Source organism: Schistocerca americana, chromosome 1, assembly GCF_021461395.2.
Source record: "Schistocerca americana isolate TAMUIC-IGC-003095 chromosome 1, iqSchAmer2.1, whole genome shotgun sequence".
Taxonomy (NCBI): Eukaryota; Metazoa; Arthropoda; class Insecta; order Orthoptera; family Acrididae; genus Schistocerca; species Schistocerca americana.
The window spans coordinates 109,092,332-109,110,494 of NC_060119.1; the positions used below are offsets into that span (position 1 = coordinate 109,092,332).

At 43.8% G+C, this 18,163-nt stretch overlaps 14 non-coding genes across 14 annotated transcripts; all 14 read right to left on the reverse strand.

Moving 5' to 3' along the window:
* Positions 1 to 10: 10 nt before the first annotated feature.
* On the reverse strand, positions 11 to 83 carry Trnar-ucu. Its single transcript has one exon. It is a non-coding gene; the product is annotated as a tRNA-Arg (tRNA).
* Positions 84 to 1,310: 1,227 nt separating this feature from the next.
* Positions 1,311 to 1,383, reverse strand: Trnar-ucu. Its single transcript has one exon. It is a non-coding gene; the product is annotated as a tRNA-Arg (tRNA).
* A 1,227-nt stretch (positions 1,384 to 2,610) lies between these two features.
* On the reverse strand, positions 2,611 to 2,683 carry Trnar-ucu. The gene has a single exon. It is a non-coding gene; the product is annotated as a tRNA-Arg (tRNA).
* Positions 2,684 to 3,910: 1,227 nt separating this feature from the next.
* On the reverse strand, positions 3,911 to 3,983 carry Trnar-ucu. Its single transcript has one exon. It is a non-coding gene; the product is annotated as a tRNA-Arg (tRNA).
* A 1,227-nt stretch (positions 3,984 to 5,210) lies between these two features.
* Positions 5,211 to 5,283, reverse strand: Trnar-ucu. Its single transcript has one exon. It is a non-coding gene; the product is annotated as a tRNA-Arg (tRNA).
* A 1,227-nt stretch (positions 5,284 to 6,510) lies between these two features.
* On the reverse strand, positions 6,511 to 6,583 carry Trnar-ucu. The gene has a single exon. It is a non-coding gene; the product is annotated as a tRNA-Arg (tRNA).
* A 1,227-nt stretch (positions 6,584 to 7,810) lies between these two features.
* Positions 7,811 to 7,883, reverse strand: Trnar-ucu. The gene has a single exon. It is a non-coding gene; the product is annotated as a tRNA-Arg (tRNA).
* A 1,227-nt stretch (positions 7,884 to 9,110) lies between these two features.
* Trnar-ucu lies at positions 9,111 to 9,183 on the reverse strand. The gene has a single exon. It is a non-coding gene; the product is annotated as a tRNA-Arg (tRNA).
* A 1,227-nt stretch (positions 9,184 to 10,410) lies between these two features.
* Trnar-ucu lies at positions 10,411 to 10,483 on the reverse strand. Its single transcript has one exon. It is a non-coding gene; the product is annotated as a tRNA-Arg (tRNA).
* Positions 10,484 to 11,710: 1,227 nt separating this feature from the next.
* Trnar-ucu lies at positions 11,711 to 11,783 on the reverse strand. Its single transcript has one exon. It is a non-coding gene; the product is annotated as a tRNA-Arg (tRNA).
* Positions 11,784 to 13,010: 1,227 nt separating this feature from the next.
* Trnar-ucu lies at positions 13,011 to 13,083 on the reverse strand. Its single transcript has one exon. It is a non-coding gene; the product is annotated as a tRNA-Arg (tRNA).
* Positions 13,084 to 14,310: 1,227 nt separating this feature from the next.
* Positions 14,311 to 14,383, reverse strand: Trnar-ucu. Its single transcript has one exon. It is a non-coding gene; the product is annotated as a tRNA-Arg (tRNA).
* A 1,228-nt stretch (positions 14,384 to 15,611) lies between these two features.
* Positions 15,612 to 15,684, reverse strand: Trnar-ucu. Its single transcript has one exon. It is a non-coding gene; the product is annotated as a tRNA-Arg (tRNA).
* Positions 15,685 to 16,911: 1,227 nt separating this feature from the next.
* On the reverse strand, positions 16,912 to 16,984 carry Trnar-ucu. The gene has a single exon. It is a non-coding gene; the product is annotated as a tRNA-Arg (tRNA).
* Positions 16,985 to 18,163: the final 1,179 nt, after the last annotated feature.

Below are 18,163 nucleotides of genomic sequence, written 5' to 3' on the forward strand. Positions count from 1 at the left end.
AAAAATTGCCCGTCCCTTGTGGGGATCGAACCCACGACCTTTGGATTAGAAGTCCAACGCGCTATCCTCTGCGCCAAAGGGACGCTGTGCAAGTGACGGGCTCAGATGTAAGAGATTCTGCAAGACATGACCCGTGCTACATGTCTCGCGTTACTTTTCTGATAGGCTTACTTTCATATTTCTCTGAAGCAATTACATCAAAGACTCATTATTTATGTAACAGACACGATACATCACTCCGAATCGCTCTGTTTACCATGGCCCTACTGATTGAAACACCTGCGTATTGACAGAGTTGCTCTGTACAATCGTAGTAACACAGTCCTGCTATTAGATTCGCTCACGTGCGCTGCTTACAGATAAATGGGAATTACGCTCTTTAGAACAGCATCCACTCACAAAGTGGTAAACGACACACTGGAAACACTGTATGATTAGTCACATTTTTTGACTTTGGTTGACTGCTGTGTCACAGCCGGTCCCCATCATATGTATACACTCCAACGGACGTGTGTGCCCTGTTAGCACATTTGCCAGGAACGTTAGCTGCATCACCTCCCTGTCAATTTCATGCCGTCCTCGAAGCGTCAGCCATTGCTTGGTGACAGTGTGTTTCGATGAGACGTGGACAGATGATGCATCTCTCTCGCCGTCAGTTATAGGCGGGAATCATACTTAATGTAGTTTTCTGCAAGCGTCAGCGGAGCGTCAGACGTCTCTGTCTGGTCTTCTCCCTTCATGCATCCAGCAAGTCCCCTCCTGACAGTCCCCAGCAAAAGCCCCCTGCGCTGAAGCGAATATTGCCGCCGTTTCTATAGATACAGAGTGCCATTGTTTAATGGGAACAGTTAAGGAACCATAGTACTATATCTTGTTGTGAAACAGTCTACTTTTCTCACTTGTGGCCGAGAAAACTGAAACCCTCTCAGCTTGGGCTGGAAGAATTAAAGATCATGACTGGGATTACATACATTGACTCGTGAAGTAATACAAAATTATTTCACTCTTCATTGTATTTGTTTCTGTACAAAATGTGCGTTCTATTGCTATATTTCTATCTGTAGGTAAAAATTGGGTATTGAAAGAAAATTTGCGTGAACAGACACGTGAAGATATGGTTCCGTTTTTACAGCATTTACACATAACAGCGTCATGGATAACAGATCTACGAGAATTTTGCTTGTATGTGTAAGGTTGACATATTTAAGCATAGAACTGAGGTCACAACAATTTTCACCTTTTGAAGACGCTTGTGGTTACCCATATGTCAATACCCATCTCGTGATTGGCACATGTTTTTAAAAATTGCCCGTCCCTTGTGGGGATCGAACCCACGACCTTTGGATTAGAAGTCCAACGCGCTATCCTCTGCGCCAAAGGGACGCTGTGCAAGTGACGGGCTCAGATGTAAGAGATTCTGCAAGACATGACCCGTGCTACATGTCTCGCGTTACTTTTCTGATAGGCTTACTTTCATATTTCTCTGAAGCAATTACATCAAAGACTCATTATTTATGTAACAGACACGATACATCACTCCGAATCGCTCTGTTTACCATGGCCCTACTGATTGAAACACCTGCGTATTGACAGAGTTGCTCTGTACAATCGTAGTAACACAGTCCTGCTATTAGATTCGCTCACGTGCGCTGCTTACAGATAAATGGGAATTACGCTCTTTAGAACAGCATCCACTCACAAAGTGGTAAACGACACACTGGAAACACTGTATGATTAGTCACATTTTTTGACTTTGGTTGACTGCTGTGTCACAGCCGGTCCCCATCATATGTATACACTCCAACGGACGTGTGTGCCCTGTTAGCACATTTGCCAGGAACGTTAGCTGCATCACCTCCCTGTCAATTTCATGCCGTCCTCGAAGCGTCAGCCATTGCTTGGTGACAGTGTGTTTCGATGAGACGTGGACAGATGATGCATCTCTCTCGCCGTCAGTTATAGGCGGGAATCATAGTTAATGTAGTTTTCTGCAAGCGTCAGCGGAGCGTCAGACGTCTCTGTCTGGTCTTCTCCCTTCATGCATCCAGCAAGTCCCCTCCTGACAGTCCCCAGCAAAAGCCCCCTGCGCTGAAGCGAATATTGCCGCCGTTTCTATAGATACAGAGTGCCATTGTTTAATGGGAACAGTTAAGGAACCATAGTACTATATCTTGTTGTGAAACAGTCTACTTTTCTCACTTGTGGCCGAGAAAACTGAAACCCTCTCAGCTTGGGCTGGAAGAATTAAAGATCATGACTGGGATTACATACATTGACTCGTGAAGTAATACAAAATTATTTCACTCTTCATTGTATTTGTTTCTGTACAAAAGGTGCGTTCTATTGCTATATTTCTATCTGTAGGTAAAAATTGGGTATTGAAAGAAAATTTGCGTGAACAGGCACGTGAAGATATGGTTCCGTTTTTACAGCATTTACACATAACAGCGTCATGGATAACAGATCTACGAGAATTTTGCTTGTATGTGTAAGGTTGACATATTTAAGCATAGAACTGAGGTCACAACAATTTTCACCTTTTGAAGACGCTTGTGGTTACCCATATGTCAATACCCATCTGGTGATTGGCACATGTTTTTAAAAATTGCCCGTCCCTTGTGGGGATCGAACCCACGACCTTTGGATTAGAAGTCCAACGCGCTATCCTCTGCGCCAAAGGGACGCTGTGCAAGTGACGGGCTCAGATGTAAGAGATTCTGCAAGACATGACCCGTGCTACATGTCTCGCGTTACTTTTCTGATAGGCTTACTTTCATATTTCTCTGAAGCAATTACATCAAAGACTCATTATTTATGTAACAGACACGATACATCACTCCGAATCGCTCTGTTTACCATGGCCCTACTGATTGAAACACCTGCGTATTGACAGAGTTGCTCTGTACAATCGTAGTAACACAGTCCTGCTATTAGATTCGCTCACGTGCGCTGCTTACAGATAAATGGGAATTACGCTCTTTAGAACAGCATCCACTCACAAAGTGGTAAACGACACACTGGAAACACTGTATGATTAGTCACATTTTTTGACTTTGGTTGACTGCTGTGTCACAGCCGGTCCCCATCATATGTATACACTCCAACGGACGTGTGTGCCCTGTTAGCACATTTGCCAGGAACGTTAGCTGCATCACCTCCCTGTCAATTTCATGCCGTCCTCGAAGCGTCAGCCATTGCTTGGTGACAGTGTGTTTCGATGAGACGTGGACAGATGATGCATCTCTCTCGCCGTCAGTTATAGGCGGGAATCATACTTAATGTAGTTTTCTGCAAGCGTCAGCGGAGCGTCAGACGTCTCTGTCTGGTCTTCTCCCTTCATGCATCCAGCAAGTCCCCTCCTGACAGTCCCCAGCAAAAGCCCCCTGCGCTGAAGCGAATATTGCCGCCGTTTCTATAGATACAGAGTGCCATTGTTTAATGGGAACAGTTAAGGAACCATAGTACTATATCTTGTTGTGAAACAGTCTACTTTTCTCACTTGTGGCCGAGAAAACTGAAACCCTCTCAGCTTGGGCTGGAAGAATTAAAGATCATGACTGGGATTACATACATTGACTCGTGAAGTAATACAAAATTATTTCACTCTTCATTGTATTTGTTTCTGTACAAAATGTGCGTTCTATTGCTATATTTCTATCTGTAGGTAAAAATTGGGTATTGAAAGAAAATTTGCGTGAACAGGCACGTGAAGATATGGTTCCGTTTTTACAGCATTTACACATAACAGCGTCATGGATAACAGATCTACGAGAATTTTGCTTGTATGTGTAAGGTTGACATATTTAAGCATAGAACTGAGGTCACAACAATTTTCACCTTTTGAAGACGCTTGTGGTTACCCATATGTCAATACCCATCTCGTGATTGGCACATGTTTTTAAAAATTGCCCGTCCCTTGTGGGGATCGAACCCACGACCTTTGGATTAGAAGTCCAACGCGCTATCCTCTGCGCCAAAGGGACGCTGTGCAAGTGACGGGCTCAGATGTAAGAGATTCTGCAAGACATGACCCGTGCTACATGTCTCGCGTTACTTTTCTGATAGGCTTACTTTCATATTTCTCTGAAGCAATTACATCAAAGACTCATTATTTATGTAACAGACACGATACATCACTCCGAATCGCTCTGTTTACCATGGCCCTACTGATTGAAACACCTGCGTATTGACAGAGTTGCTCTGTACAATCGTAGTAACACAGTCCTGCTATTAGATTCGCTCACGTGCGCTGCTTACAGATAAATGGGAATTACGCTCTTTAGAACAGCATCCACTCACAAAGTGGTAAACGACACACTGGAAACACTGTATGATTAGTCACATTTTTTGACTTTGGTTGACTGCTGTGTCACAGCCGGTCCCCATCATATGTATACACTCCAACGGACGTGTGTGCCCTGTTAGCACATTTGCCAGGAACGTTAGCTGCATCACCTCCCTGTCAATTTCATGCCGTCCTCGAAGCGTCAGCCATTGCTTGGTGACAGTGTGTTTCGATGAGACGTGGACAGATGATGCATCTCTCTCGCCGTCAGTTATAGGCGGGAATCATACTTAATGTAGTTTTCTGCAAGCGTCAGCGGAGCGTCAGACGTCTCTGTCTGGTCTTCTCCCTTCATGCATCCAGCAAGTCCCCTCCTGACAGTCCCCAGCAAAAGCCCCCTGCGCTGAAGCGAATATTGCCGCCGTTTCTATAGATACAGAGTGCCATTGTTTAATGGGAACAGTTAAGGAACCATAGTACTATATCTTGTTGTGAAACAGTCTACTTTTCTCACTTGTGGCCGAGAAAACTGAAACCCTCTCAGCTTGGGCTGGAAGAATTAAAGATCATGACTGGGATTACATACATTGACTCGTGAAGTAATACAAAATTATGTCACTCTTCATTGTATTTGTTTCTGTACAAAATGTGCGTTCTATTGCTATATTTCTATCTGTAGGTAAAAATTGGGTATTGAAAGAAAATTTGCGTGAACAGGCACGTGAAGATATGGTTCCGTTTTTACAGCATTTACACATAACAGCGTCATGGATAACAGATCTACGAGAATTTTGCTTGTATGTGTAAGGTTGACATATTTAAGCATAGAACTGAGGTCACAACAATTTTCACCTTTTGAAGACGCTTGTGGTTACCCATATGTCAATACCCATCTCGTGATTGGCACATGTTTTTAAAAATTGCCCGTCCCTTGTGGGGATCGAACCCACGACCTTTGGATTAGAAGTCCAACGCGCTATCCTCTGCGCCAAAGGGACGCTGTGCAAGTGACGGGCTCAGATGTAAGAGATTCTGCAAGACATGACCCGTGCTACATGTCTCGCGTTACTTTTCTGATAGGCTTACTTTCATATTTCTCTGAAGCAATTACATCAAAGACTCATTATTTATGTAACAGACACGATACATCACTCCGAATCGCTCTGTTTACCATGGCCCTACTGATTGAAACACCTGCGTATTGACAGAGTTGCTCTGTACAATCGTAGTAACACAGTCCTGCTATTAGATTCGCTCACGTGCGCTGCTTACAGATAAATGGGAATTACGCTCTTTAGAACAGCATCCACTCACAAAGTGGTAAACGACACACTGGAAACACTGTATGATTAGTCACATTTTTTGACTTTGGTTGACTGCTGTGTCACAGCCGGTCCCCATCATATGTATACACTCCAACGGACGTGTGTGCCCTGTTAGCACATTTGCCAGGAACGTTAGCTGCATCACCTCCCTGTCAATTTCATGCCGTCCTCGAAGCGTCAGCCATTGCTTGGTGACAGTGTGTTTCGATGAGACGTGGACAGATGATGCATCTCTCTCGCCGTCAGTTATAGGCGGGAATCATACTTAATGTAGTTTTCTGCAAGCGTCAGCGGAGCGTCAGACGTCTCTGTCTGGTCTTCTCCCTTCATGCATCCAGCAAGTCCCCTCCTGACAGTCCCCAGCAAAAGCCCCCTGCGCAGAAGCGAATATTGCCGCCGTTTCTATAGATACAGAGTGCCATTGTTTAATGGGAACAGTTAAGGAACCATAGTACTATATCTTGTTGTGAAACAGTCTACTTTTCTCACTTGTGGCCGAGAAAACTGAAACCCTCTCAGCTTGGGCTGGAAGAATTAAAGATCATGACTGGGATTACATACATTGACTCGTGAAGTAATACAAAATTATTTCACTCTTCATTGTATTTGTTTCTGTACAAAATGTGCGTTCTATTGCTATATTTCTATCTGTAGGTAAAAATTGGGTATTGAAAGAAAATTTGCGTGAACAGGCACGTGAAGATATGGTTCCGTTTTTACAGCATTTACACATAACAGCGTCATGGATAACAGATCTACGAGAATTTTGCTTGTATGTGTAAGGTTGACATATTTAAGCATAGAACTGAGGTCACAACAATTTTCACCTTTTGAAGACGCTTGTGGTTACCCATATGTCAATACCCATCTCGTGATTGGCACATGTTTTTAAAAATTGCCCGTCCCTTGTGGGGATCGAACCCACGACCTTTGGATTAGAAGTCCAACGCGCTATCCTCTGCGCCAAAGGGACGCTGTGCAAGTGACGGGCTCAGATGTAAGAGATTCTGCAAGACATGACCCGTGCTACATGTCTCGCGTTACTTTTCTGATAGGCTTACTTTCATATTTCTCTGAAGCAATTACATCAAAGACTCATTATTTATGTAACAGACACGATACATCACTCCGAATCGCTCTGTTTACCATGGCCCTACTGATTGAAACACCTGCGTATTGACAGAGTTGCTCTGTACAATCGTAGTAACACAGTCCTGCTATTAGATTCGCTCACGTGCGCTGCTTACAGATAAATGGGAATTACGCTCTTTAGAACAGCATCCACTCACAAAGTGGTAAACGACACACTGGAAACACTGTATGATTAGTCACATTTTTTGACTTTGGTTGACTGCTGTGTCACAGCCGGTCCCCATCATATGTATACACTCCAACGGACGTGTGTGCCCTGTTAGCACATTTGCCAGGAACGTTAGCTGCATCACCTCCCTGTCAATTTCATGCCGTCCTCGAAGCGTCAGCCATTGCTTGGTGACAGTGTGTTTCGATGAGACGTGGACAGATGATGCATCTCTCTCGCCGTCAGTTATAGGCGGGAATCATACTTAATGTAGTTTTCTGCAAGCGTCAGCGGAGCGTCAGACGTCTCTGTCTGGTCTTCTCCCTTCATGCATCCAGCAAGTCCCCTCCTGACAGTCCCCAGCAAAAGCCCCCTGCGCTGAAGCGAATATTGCCGCCGTTTCTATAGATACAGAGTGCCATTGTTTAATGGGAACAGTTAAGGAACCATAGTACTATATCTTGTTGTGAAACAGTCTACTTTTCTCACTTGTGGCCGAGAAAACTGAAACCCTCTCAGCTTGGGCTGGAAGAATTAAAGATCATGACTGGGATTACATACATTGACTCGTGAAGTAATACAAAATTATTTCACTCTTCATTGTATTTGTTTCTGTACAAAATGTGCGTTCTATTGCTATATTTCTATCTGTAGGTAAAAATTGGGTATTGAAAGAAAATTTGCGTGAACAGGCACGTGAAGATATGGTTCCGTTTTTACAGCATTTACACATAACAGCGTCATGGATAACAGATCTACGAGAATTTTGCTTGTATGTGTAAGGTTGACATATTTAAGCATAGAACTGAGGTCACAACAATTTTCACCTTTTGAAGACGCTTGTGGTTACCCATATGTCAATACCCATCTCGTGATTGGCACATGTTTTTAAAAATTGCCCGTCCCTTGTGGGGATCGAACCCACGACGTTTGGATTAGAAGTCCAACGCGCTATCCTCTGCGCCAAAGGGACGCTGTGCAAGTGACGGGCTCAGATGTAAGAGATTCTGCAAGACATGACCCATGCTACATGTCTCGCGTTACTTTTCTGATAGGCTTACTTTCATATTTCTCTGAAGCAATTACATCAAAGACTCATTATTTATGTAACAGACACGATACATCACTCCGAATCGCTCTGTTTACCATGGCCCTACTGATTGAAACACCTGCGTATTGACAGAGTTGCTCTGTACAATCGTAGTAACACAGTCCTGCTATTAGATTCGCTCACGTGCGCTGCTTACAGATAAATGGGAATTACGCTCTTTAGAACAGCATCCACTCACAAAGTGGTAAACGACACACTGGAAACACTGTATGATTAGTCACATTTTTTGACTTTGGTTGACTGCTGTGTCACAGCCGGTCCCCATCATATGTATACACTCCAACGGACGTGTGTGCCCTGTTAGCACATTTGCCAGGAACGTTAGCTGCATCACCTCCCTGTCAATTTCATGCCGTCCTCGAAGCGTCAGCCATTGCTTGGTGACAGTGTGTTTCGATGAGACGTGGACAGATGATGCATCTCTCTCGCCGTCAGTTATAGGCGGGAATCATACTTAATGTAGTTTTCTGCAAGCGTCAGCGGAGCGTCAGACGTCTCTGTCTGGTCTTCTCCCTTCATGCATCCAGCAAGTCCCCTCCTGACAGTCCCCAGCAAAAGCCCCCTGCGCAGAAGCGAATATTGCCGCCGTTTCTATAGATACAGAGTGCCATTGTTTAATGGGAACAGTTAAGGAACCATAGTACTATATCTTGTTGTGAAACAGTCTACTTTTCTCACTTGTGGCCGAGAAAACTGAAACCCTCTCAGCTTGGGCTGGAAGAATTAAAGATCATGACTGGGATTACATACATTGACTCGTGAAGTAATACAAAATTATTTCACTCTTCATTGTATTTGTTTCTGTACAAAATGTGCGTTCTATTGCTATATTTCTATCTGTAGGTAAAAATTGGGTATTGAAAGAAAATTTGCGTGAACAGGCACGTGAAGATATTGTTCCGTTTTTACAGCATTTACACATAACAGCGTCATGGATAACAGATCTACGAGAATTTTGCTTGTATGTGTAAGGTTGACATATTTAAGCATAGAACTGAGGTCACAACAATTTTCACCTTTTGAAGACGCTTGTGGTTACCCATATGTCAATACCCATCTCGTGATTGGCACATGTTTTTAAAAATTGCCCGTCCCTTGTGGGGATCGAACCCACGACCTTTGGATTAGAAGTCCAACGCGCTATCCTCTGCGCCAAAGGGACGCTGTGCAAGTGACGGGCTCAGATGTAAGAGATTCTGCAAGACATGACCCGTGCTACATGTCTCGCGTTACTTTTCTGATAGGCTTACTTTCATATTTCTCTGAAGCAATTACATCAAAGACTCATTATTTATGTAACAGACACGATACATCACTCCGAATCGCTCTGTTTACCATGGCCCTACTGATTGAAACACCTGCGTATTGACAGAGTTGCTCTGTACAATCGTAGTAACACAGTCCTGCTATTAGATTCGCTCACGTGCGCTGCTTACAGATAAATGGGAATTACGCTCTTTAGAACAGCATCCACTCACAAAGTGGTAAACGACACACTGGAAACACTGTATGATTAGTCACATTTTTTGACTTTGGTTGACTGCTGTGTCACAGCCGGTCCCCATCATATGTATACACTCCAACGGACGTGTGTGCCCTGTTAGCACATTTGCCAGGAACGTTAGCTGCATCACCTCCCTGTCAATTTCATGCCGTCCTCGAAGCGTCAGCCATTGCTTGGTGACAGTGTGTTTCGATGAGACGTGGACAGATGATGCATCTCTCTCGCCGTCAGTTATAGGCGGGAATCATACTTAATGTAGTTTTCTGCAAGCGTCAGCGGAGCGTCAGACGTCTCTGTCTGGTCTTCTCCCTTCATGCATCCAGCAAGTCCCCTCCTGACAGTCCCCAGCAAAAGCCCCCTGCGCTGAAGCGAATATTGCCGCCGTTTCTATAGATACAGAGTGCCATTGTTTAATGGGAACAGTTAAGGAACCATAGTACTATATCTTGTTGTGAAACAGTCTACTTTTCTCACTTGTGGCCGAGAAAACTGAAACCCTCTCAGCTTGGGCTGGAAGAATTAAAGATCATGACTGGGATTACATACATTGACTCGTGAAGTAATACAAAATTATTTCACTCTTCATTGTATTTGTTTCTGTACAAAATGTGCGTTCTATTGCTATATTTCTATCTGTAGGTAAAAATTGGGTATTGAAAGAAAATTTGCGTGAACAGGCACGTGAAGATATGGTTCCGTTTTTACAGCATTTACACATAACAGCGTCATGGATAACAGATCTACGAGAATTTTGCTTGTATGTGTAAGGTTGACATATTTAAGCATAGAACTGAGGTCACAACAATTTTCACCTTTTGAAGACGCTTGTGGTTACCCATATGTCAATACCCATCTCGTGATTGGCACATGTTTTTAAAAATTGCCCGTCCCTTGTGGGGATCGAACCCACGACCTTTGGATTAGAAGTCCAACGCGCTATCCTCTGCGCCAAAGGGACGCTGTGCAAGTGACGGGCTCAGATGTAAGAGATTCTGCAAGACATGACCCGTGCTACATGTCTCGCGTTACTTTTCTGATAGGCTTACTTTCATATTTCTCTGAAGCAATTACATCAAAGACTCATTATTTATGTAACAGACACGATACATCACTCCGAATCGCTCTGTTTACCATGGCCCTACTGATTGAAACACCTGCGTATTGACAGAGTTGCTCTGTACAATCGTAGTAACACAGTCCTGCTATTAGATTCGCTCACGTGCGCTGCTTACAGATAAATGGGAATTACGCTCTTTAGAACAGCATCCACTCACAAAGTGGTAAACGACACACTGGAAACACTGTATGATTAGTCACATTTTTTGACTTTGGTTGACTGCTGTGTCACAGCCGGTCCCCATCATATGTATACACTCCAACGGACGTGTGTGCCCTGTTAGCACATTTGCCAGGAACGTTAGCTGCATCACCTCCCTGTCAATTTCATGCCGTCCTCGAAGCGTCAGCCATTGCTTGGTGACAGTGTGTTTCGATGAGACGTGGACAGATGATGCATCTCTCTCGCCGTCAGTTATAGGCGGGAATCATACTTAATGTAGTTTTCTGCAAGCGTCAGCGGAGCGTCAGACGTCTCTGTCTGGTCTTCTCCCTTCTTGCATCCAGCAAGTCCCCTCCTGACAGTCCCCAGCAAAAGCCCCCTGCGCTGAAGCGAATATTGCCGCCGTTTCTATAGATACAGAGTGCCATTGTTTAATGGGAACAGTTAAGGAACCATAGTACTATATCTTGTTGTGAAACAGTCTACTTTTCTCACTTGTGGCCGAGAAAACTGAAACCCTCTCAGCTTGGGCTGGAAGAATTAAAGATCATGACTGGGATTACATACATTGACTCGTGAAGTAATACAAAATTATTTCACTCTTCATTGTATTTGTTTCTGTACAAAATGTGCGTTCTATTGCTATATTTCTATCTGTAGGTAAAAATTGGGTATTGAAAGAAAATTTGCGTGAACAGGCACGTGAAGATATGGTTCCGTTTTTACAGCATTTACACATAACAGCGTCATGGATAACAGATCTACGAGAATTTTGCTTGTATGTGTAAGGTTGACATATTTAAGCATAGAACTGAAGTCACAACAATTTTCACCTTTTGAAGACGCTTGTGGTTACCAATATGTCAATACCCATCTCGTGATTGGCACATGCTTTTAAAAATTGCCCGTCCCTTGTGGGGATCGAACCCACGACCTTTGGATTAGAAGTCCAACGCGCTATCCTCTGCGCCAAAGGGACGCTGTGCAAGTGACGGGCTCAGATGTAAGAGATTCTGCAAGACATGACCCGTGCTACATGTCTCGCGTTACTTTTCTGATAGGCTTACTTTCATATTTCTCTGAAGCAATTACATCAAAGACTCATTATTTATGTAACAGACACGATACATCACTCCGAATCGCTCTGTTTACCATGGCCCTACTGATTGAAACACCTGCGTATTGACAGAGTTGCTCTGTACAATCGTAGTAACACAGTCCTGCTATTAGATTCGCTCACGTGCGCTGCTTACAGATAAATGGGAATTACGCTCTTTAGAACAGCATCCACTCACAAAGTGGTAAACGACACACTGGAAACACTGTATGATTAGTCACATTTTTTGACTTTGGTTGACTGCTGTGTCACAGCCGGTCCCCATCATATGTATACACTCCAACGGACGTGTGTGCCCTGTTAGCACATTTGCCAGGAACGTTAGCTGCATCACCTCCCTGTCAATTTCATGCCGTCCTCGAAGCGTCAGCCATTGCTTGGTGACAGTGTGTTTCGATGAGACGTGGACAGATGATGCATCTCTCTCGCCGTCAGTTATAGGCGGGAATCATACTTAATGTAGTTTTCTGCAAGCGTCAGCGGAGCGTCAGACGTCTCTGTCTGGTCTTCTCCCTTCTTGCATCCAGCAAGTCCCCTCCTGACAGTCCCCAGCAAAAGCCCCCTGCGCTGAAGCGAATATTGCCGCCGTTTCTATAGATACAGAGTGCCATTGTTTAATGGGAACAGTTAAGGAACCATAGTACTATATCTTGTTGTGAAACAGTCTACTTTTCTCACTTGTGGCCGAGAAAACTGAAACCCTCTCAGCTTGGGCTGGAAGAATTAAAGATCATGACTGGGATTACATACATTGACTCGTGAAGTAATACAAAATTATTTCACTCTTCATTGTATTTGTTTCTGTACAAAATGTGCGTTCTATTGCTATATTTCTATCTGTAGGTAAAAATTGTGTATTGAAAGAAAATTTGCGTGAACAGGCACGTGAAGATATGGTTCCGTTTTTACAGCATTTACACATAACAGCGTCATGGATAACAGATCTACGAGAATTTTGCTTGTATGTGTAAGGTTGACATATTTAAGCATAGAACTGAGGTCACAACAATTTTCACCTTTTGAAGACGCTTGTGGTTACCCATATGTCAATACCCATCTCGTGATTGGCACATGTTTTTAAAAATTGCCCGTCCCTTGTGGGGATCGAACCCACGACCTTTGGATTAGAAGTCCAACGCGCTATCCTCTGCGCCAAAGGGACGCTGTGCAAGTGACGGGCTCAGATGTAAGAGATTCTGCAAGACATGACCCGTGCTACATGTCTCGCGTTACTTTTCTGATAGGCTTACTTTCATATTTCTCTGAAGCAATTACATCAAAGACTCATTATTTATGTAACAGACACGATACATCACTCCGAATCGCTCTGTTTACCATGGCCCTACTGATTGAAACACCTGCGTATTGACAGAGTTGCTCTGTACAATCGTAGTAACACAGTCCTGCTATTAGATTCGCTCACGTGCGCTGCTTACAGATAAATGGGAATTACGCTCTTTAGAACAGCATCCACTCACAAAGTGGTAAACGACACACTGGAAACACTGTATGATTAGTCACATTTTTTGACTTTGGTTGACTGCTGTGTCACAGCCGGTCCCCATCATATGTATACACTCCAACGGACGTGTGTGCCCTGTTAGCACATTTGCCAGGAACGTTAGCTGCATCACCTCCCTGTCAATTTCATGCCGTCCTCGAAGCGTCAGCCATTGCTTGGTGACAGTGTGTTTCGATGAGACGTGGACAGATGATGCATCTCTCTCGCCGTCAGTTATAGGCGGGAATCATACTTAATGTAGTTTTCTGCAAGCGTCAGCGGAGCGTCAGACGTCTCTGTCTGGTCTTCTCCCTTCTTGCATCCAGCAAGTCCCCTCCTGACAGTCCCCAGCAAAAGCCCCCTGCGCTGAAGCGAATATTGCCGCCGTTTCTATAGATACAGAGTGCCATTGTTTAATGGGAACAGTTAAGGAACCATAGTACTATATCTTGTTGTGAAACAGTCTACTTTTCTCACTTGTGGCCGAGAAAACTGAAACCCTCTCAGCTTGGGCTGGAAGAATTAAAGATCATGACTGGGATTACATACATTGACTCGTGAAGTAATACAAAATTATTTCACTCTTCATTGTATTTGTTTCTGTACAAAATGTGCGTTCTATTGCTATATTTCTATCTGTAGGTAAAAATTGGGTATTGAAAGAAAATTTGCGTGAACAGGCACGTGAAGATATGGTTCCGTTTTTACAGCATTTACACATAACAGCGTCATGGATAACAGATCTACGAGAATTTTGCTTGTATGTGTAAGGTTGACATATTTAAGCATAGAACTGAGGTCACAACAATTTTCACCTTTTGAAGACGCTTGTGGTTACCCATATGTCAATACCCATCTCGTGATTGGCACATGTTTTTAAAAATTGCCCGTCCCTTGTGGGGATCGAACCCACGACCTTTGGATTAGAAGTCCAACGCGCTATCCTCTGCGCCAAAGGGACGCTGTGCAAGTGACGGGCTCAGATGTAAGAGATTCTGCAAGACATGACCCGTGCTACATGTCTCGCGTTACTTTTCTGATAGGCTTACTTTCATATTTCTCTGAAGCAATTACATCAAAGACTCATTATTTATGTAACAGACACGATACATCACTCCGAATCGCTCTGTTTACCATGGCCCTACTGATTGAAACACCTGCGTATTGACAGAGTTGCTCTGTACAATCGTAGTAACACAGTCCTGCTATTAGATTCGCTCACGTGCGCTGCTTACAGATAAATGGGAATTACGCTCTTTAGAACAGCATCCACTCACAAAGTGGTAAACGACACACTGGAAACACTGTATGATTAGTCACATTTTTTGACTTTGGTTGACTGCTGTGTCACAGCCGGTCCCCATCATATGTATACACTCCAACGGACGTGTGTGCCCTGTTAGCACATTTGCACAGGAACGTTAGCTGCATCACCTCCCTGTCAATTTCATGCCGTCCTCGAAGCGTCAGCCATTGCTTGGTGACAGTGTGTTTCGATGAGACGTGGACAGATGATGCATCTCTCTCGCCGTCAGTTATAGGCGGGAATCATACTTAATGTAGTTTTCTGCAAGCGTCAGCGGAGCGTCAGACGTCTCTGTCTGGTCTTCTCCCTTCTTGCATCCAGCAAGTCCCCTCCTGACAGTCCCCAGCAAAAGCCCCCTGCGCTGAAGCGAATATTGCCGCCGTTTCTATAGATACAGAGTGCCATTGTTTAATGGGAACAGTTAAGGAACCATAGTACTATATCTTGTTGTGAAACAGTCTACTTTTCTCACTTGTGGCCGAGAAAACTGAAACCCTCTCAGCTTGGGCTGGAAGAATTAAAGATCATGACTGGGATTACATACATTGACTCGTGAAGTAATACAAAATTATTTCACTCTTCATTGTATTTGTTTCTGTACAAAATGTGCGTTCTATTGCTATATTTCTATCTGTAGGTAAAAATTGGGTATTGAAAGAAAATTTGCGTGAACAGGCACGTGAAGATATGGTTCCGTTTTTACAGCATTTACACATAACAGCGTCATGGATAACAGATCTACGAGAATTTTGCTTGTATGTGTAAGGTTGACATATTTAAGCATAGAACTGAGGTCACAACAATTTTCACCTTTTGAAGACGCTTGTGGTTACCCATATGTCAATACCCATCTCGTGATTGGCACATGTTTTTAAAAATTGCCCGTCCCTTGTGGGGATCGAACCCACGACCTTTGGATTAGAAGTCCAACGCGCTATCCTCTGCGCCGAAGGGACGCTGTGCAAGTGACGGGCTCAGATGTAAGAGATTCTGCAAGACATGACCCGTGCTACATGTCTCGCGTTACTTTTCTGATAGGCTTACTTTCATATTTCTCTGAAGCAGTTACATCAAAGACTCATTATTTATGTAACAGACACGATACATCACTCCGAATCGCTCTGTTTACCATGGCCCTACTGATTGAAACACCTGCGTATTGACAGAGTTGCTCTGTACAATCGTAGTAACACAGTCCTGCTATTAGATTCGCTCACGTGCGCTGCTTACAGATAAATGGGAATTACGCTCTTTAGAACAGCATCCACTCACAAAGTGGTAAACGACACACTGGAAACACTGTATGATTAGTCACATTTTTTGACTTTGGTTGACTGCTGTGTCACAGCCGGTCCCCATCATATGTATACACTCCAACGGACGTGTGTGCCCTGTTAGCACATTTGCCAGGAACGTTAGCTGCATCACCTCCCTGTCAATTTCATGCCGTCCTCGAAGCGTCAGCCATTGCTTGGTGACAGTGTGTTTCGATGAGACGTGGACAGATGATGCATCTCTCTCGCCGTCAGTTATAGGCGGGAATCATACTTAATGTAGTTTTCTGCAAGCGTCAGCGGAGCGTCAGACGTCTCTGTCTGGTCTTCTCCCTTCTTGCATCCAGCAAGTCCCCTCCTGACAGTCCCCAGCAAAAGCCCCCTGCGCTGAAGCGAATATTGCCGCCGTTTCTATAGATACAGAGTGCCATTGTTTAATGGGAACAGTTAAGGAACCATAGTACTATATCTTGTTGTGAAACAGTCTACTTTTCTCACTTGTGGCCGAGAAAACTGAAACCCTCTCAGCTTGGGCTGGAAGAATTAAAGATCATGACTGGGATTACATACATTGACTCGTGAAGTAATACAAAATTATTTCACTCTTCATTGTATTTGTTTCTGTACAAAATGTGCGTTCTATTGCTATATTTCTATCTGTAGGTAAAAATTGGGTATTGAAAGAAAATTTGCGTGAACAGGCACGTGAAGATATGGTTCCGTTTTTACAGCATTTACACATAACAGCGTCATGGATAACAGATCTACGAGAATTTTGCTTGTATGTGTAAGGTTGACATATTTAAGCATAGAACTGAGGTCACAACAATTTTCACCTTTTGAAGACGCTTGTGGTTACCCATATGTCAATACCCATCTCGTGATTGGCACATGTTTTTAAAAATTGCCCGTCCCTTGTGGGGATCGAACCCACGACCTTTGGATTAGAAGTCCAACGCGCTATCCTCTGCGCCAAAGGGACGCTGTGCAAGTGACGGGCTCAGATGTAAGAGATTCTGCAAGACATGACCCGTGCTACATGTCTCGCGTTACTTTTCTGATAGGCTTACTTTCATATTTCTCTGAAGCAATTACATCAAAGACTCATTATTTATGTAACAGACACGATACATCACTCCGAATCGCTCTGTTTACCATGGCCCTACTGATTGAAACACCTGCGTATTGACAGAGTTGCTCTGTACAATCGTAGTAACACAGTCCTGCTATTAGATTCGCTCACGTGCGCTGCTTACAGATAAATGGGAATTACGCTCTTTAGAACAGCATCCACTCACAAAGTGGTAAACGACACACTGGAAACACTGTATGATTAGTCACATTTTTTGACTTTGGTTGACTGCTGTGTCACAGCCGGTCCCCATCATATGTATACACTCCAACGGACGTGTGTGCCCTGTTAGCACATTTGCCAGGAACGTTAGCTGCATCACCTCCCTGTCAATTTCATGCCGTCCTCGAAGCGTCAGCCATTGCTTGGTGACAGTGTGTTTCGATGAGACGTGGACAGATGATGCATCTCTCTCGCCGTCAGTTATAGGCGGGAATCATACTTAATGTAGTTTTCTGCAAGCGTCAGCGGAGCGTCAGACGTCTCTGTCTGGTCTTCTCCCTTCTTGCATCCAGCAAGTCCCCTCCTGACAGTCCCCAGCAAAAGCCCCCTGCGCTGAAGCGAATATTGCCGCCGTTTCTATAGATACAGAGTGCCATTGTTTAATGGGAACAGTTAAGGAACCATAGTACTATATCTTGTTGTGAAACAGTCTACTTTTCTCACTTGTGGCCGAGAAAACTGAAACCCTCTCAGCTTGGGCTGGAAGAATTAAAGATCATGACTGGGATTACATACATTGACTCGTGAAGTAATACAAAATTATTTCACTCTTCATTGTATTTGTTTCTGTACAAAATGTGCGTTCTATTGCTATATTTCTATCTGTAGGTAAAAATTGGGTATTGAAAGAAAATTTGCGTGAACAGGCACGTGAAGATATGGTTCCGTTTTTACAGCATTTACACATAACAGCGTCATGGATAACAGATCTACGAGAATTTTGCTTGTATGTGTAAGGTTGACATATTTAAGCATAGAACTGAGGTCACAACAATTTTCACCTTTTGAAGACGCTTGTGGTTACCC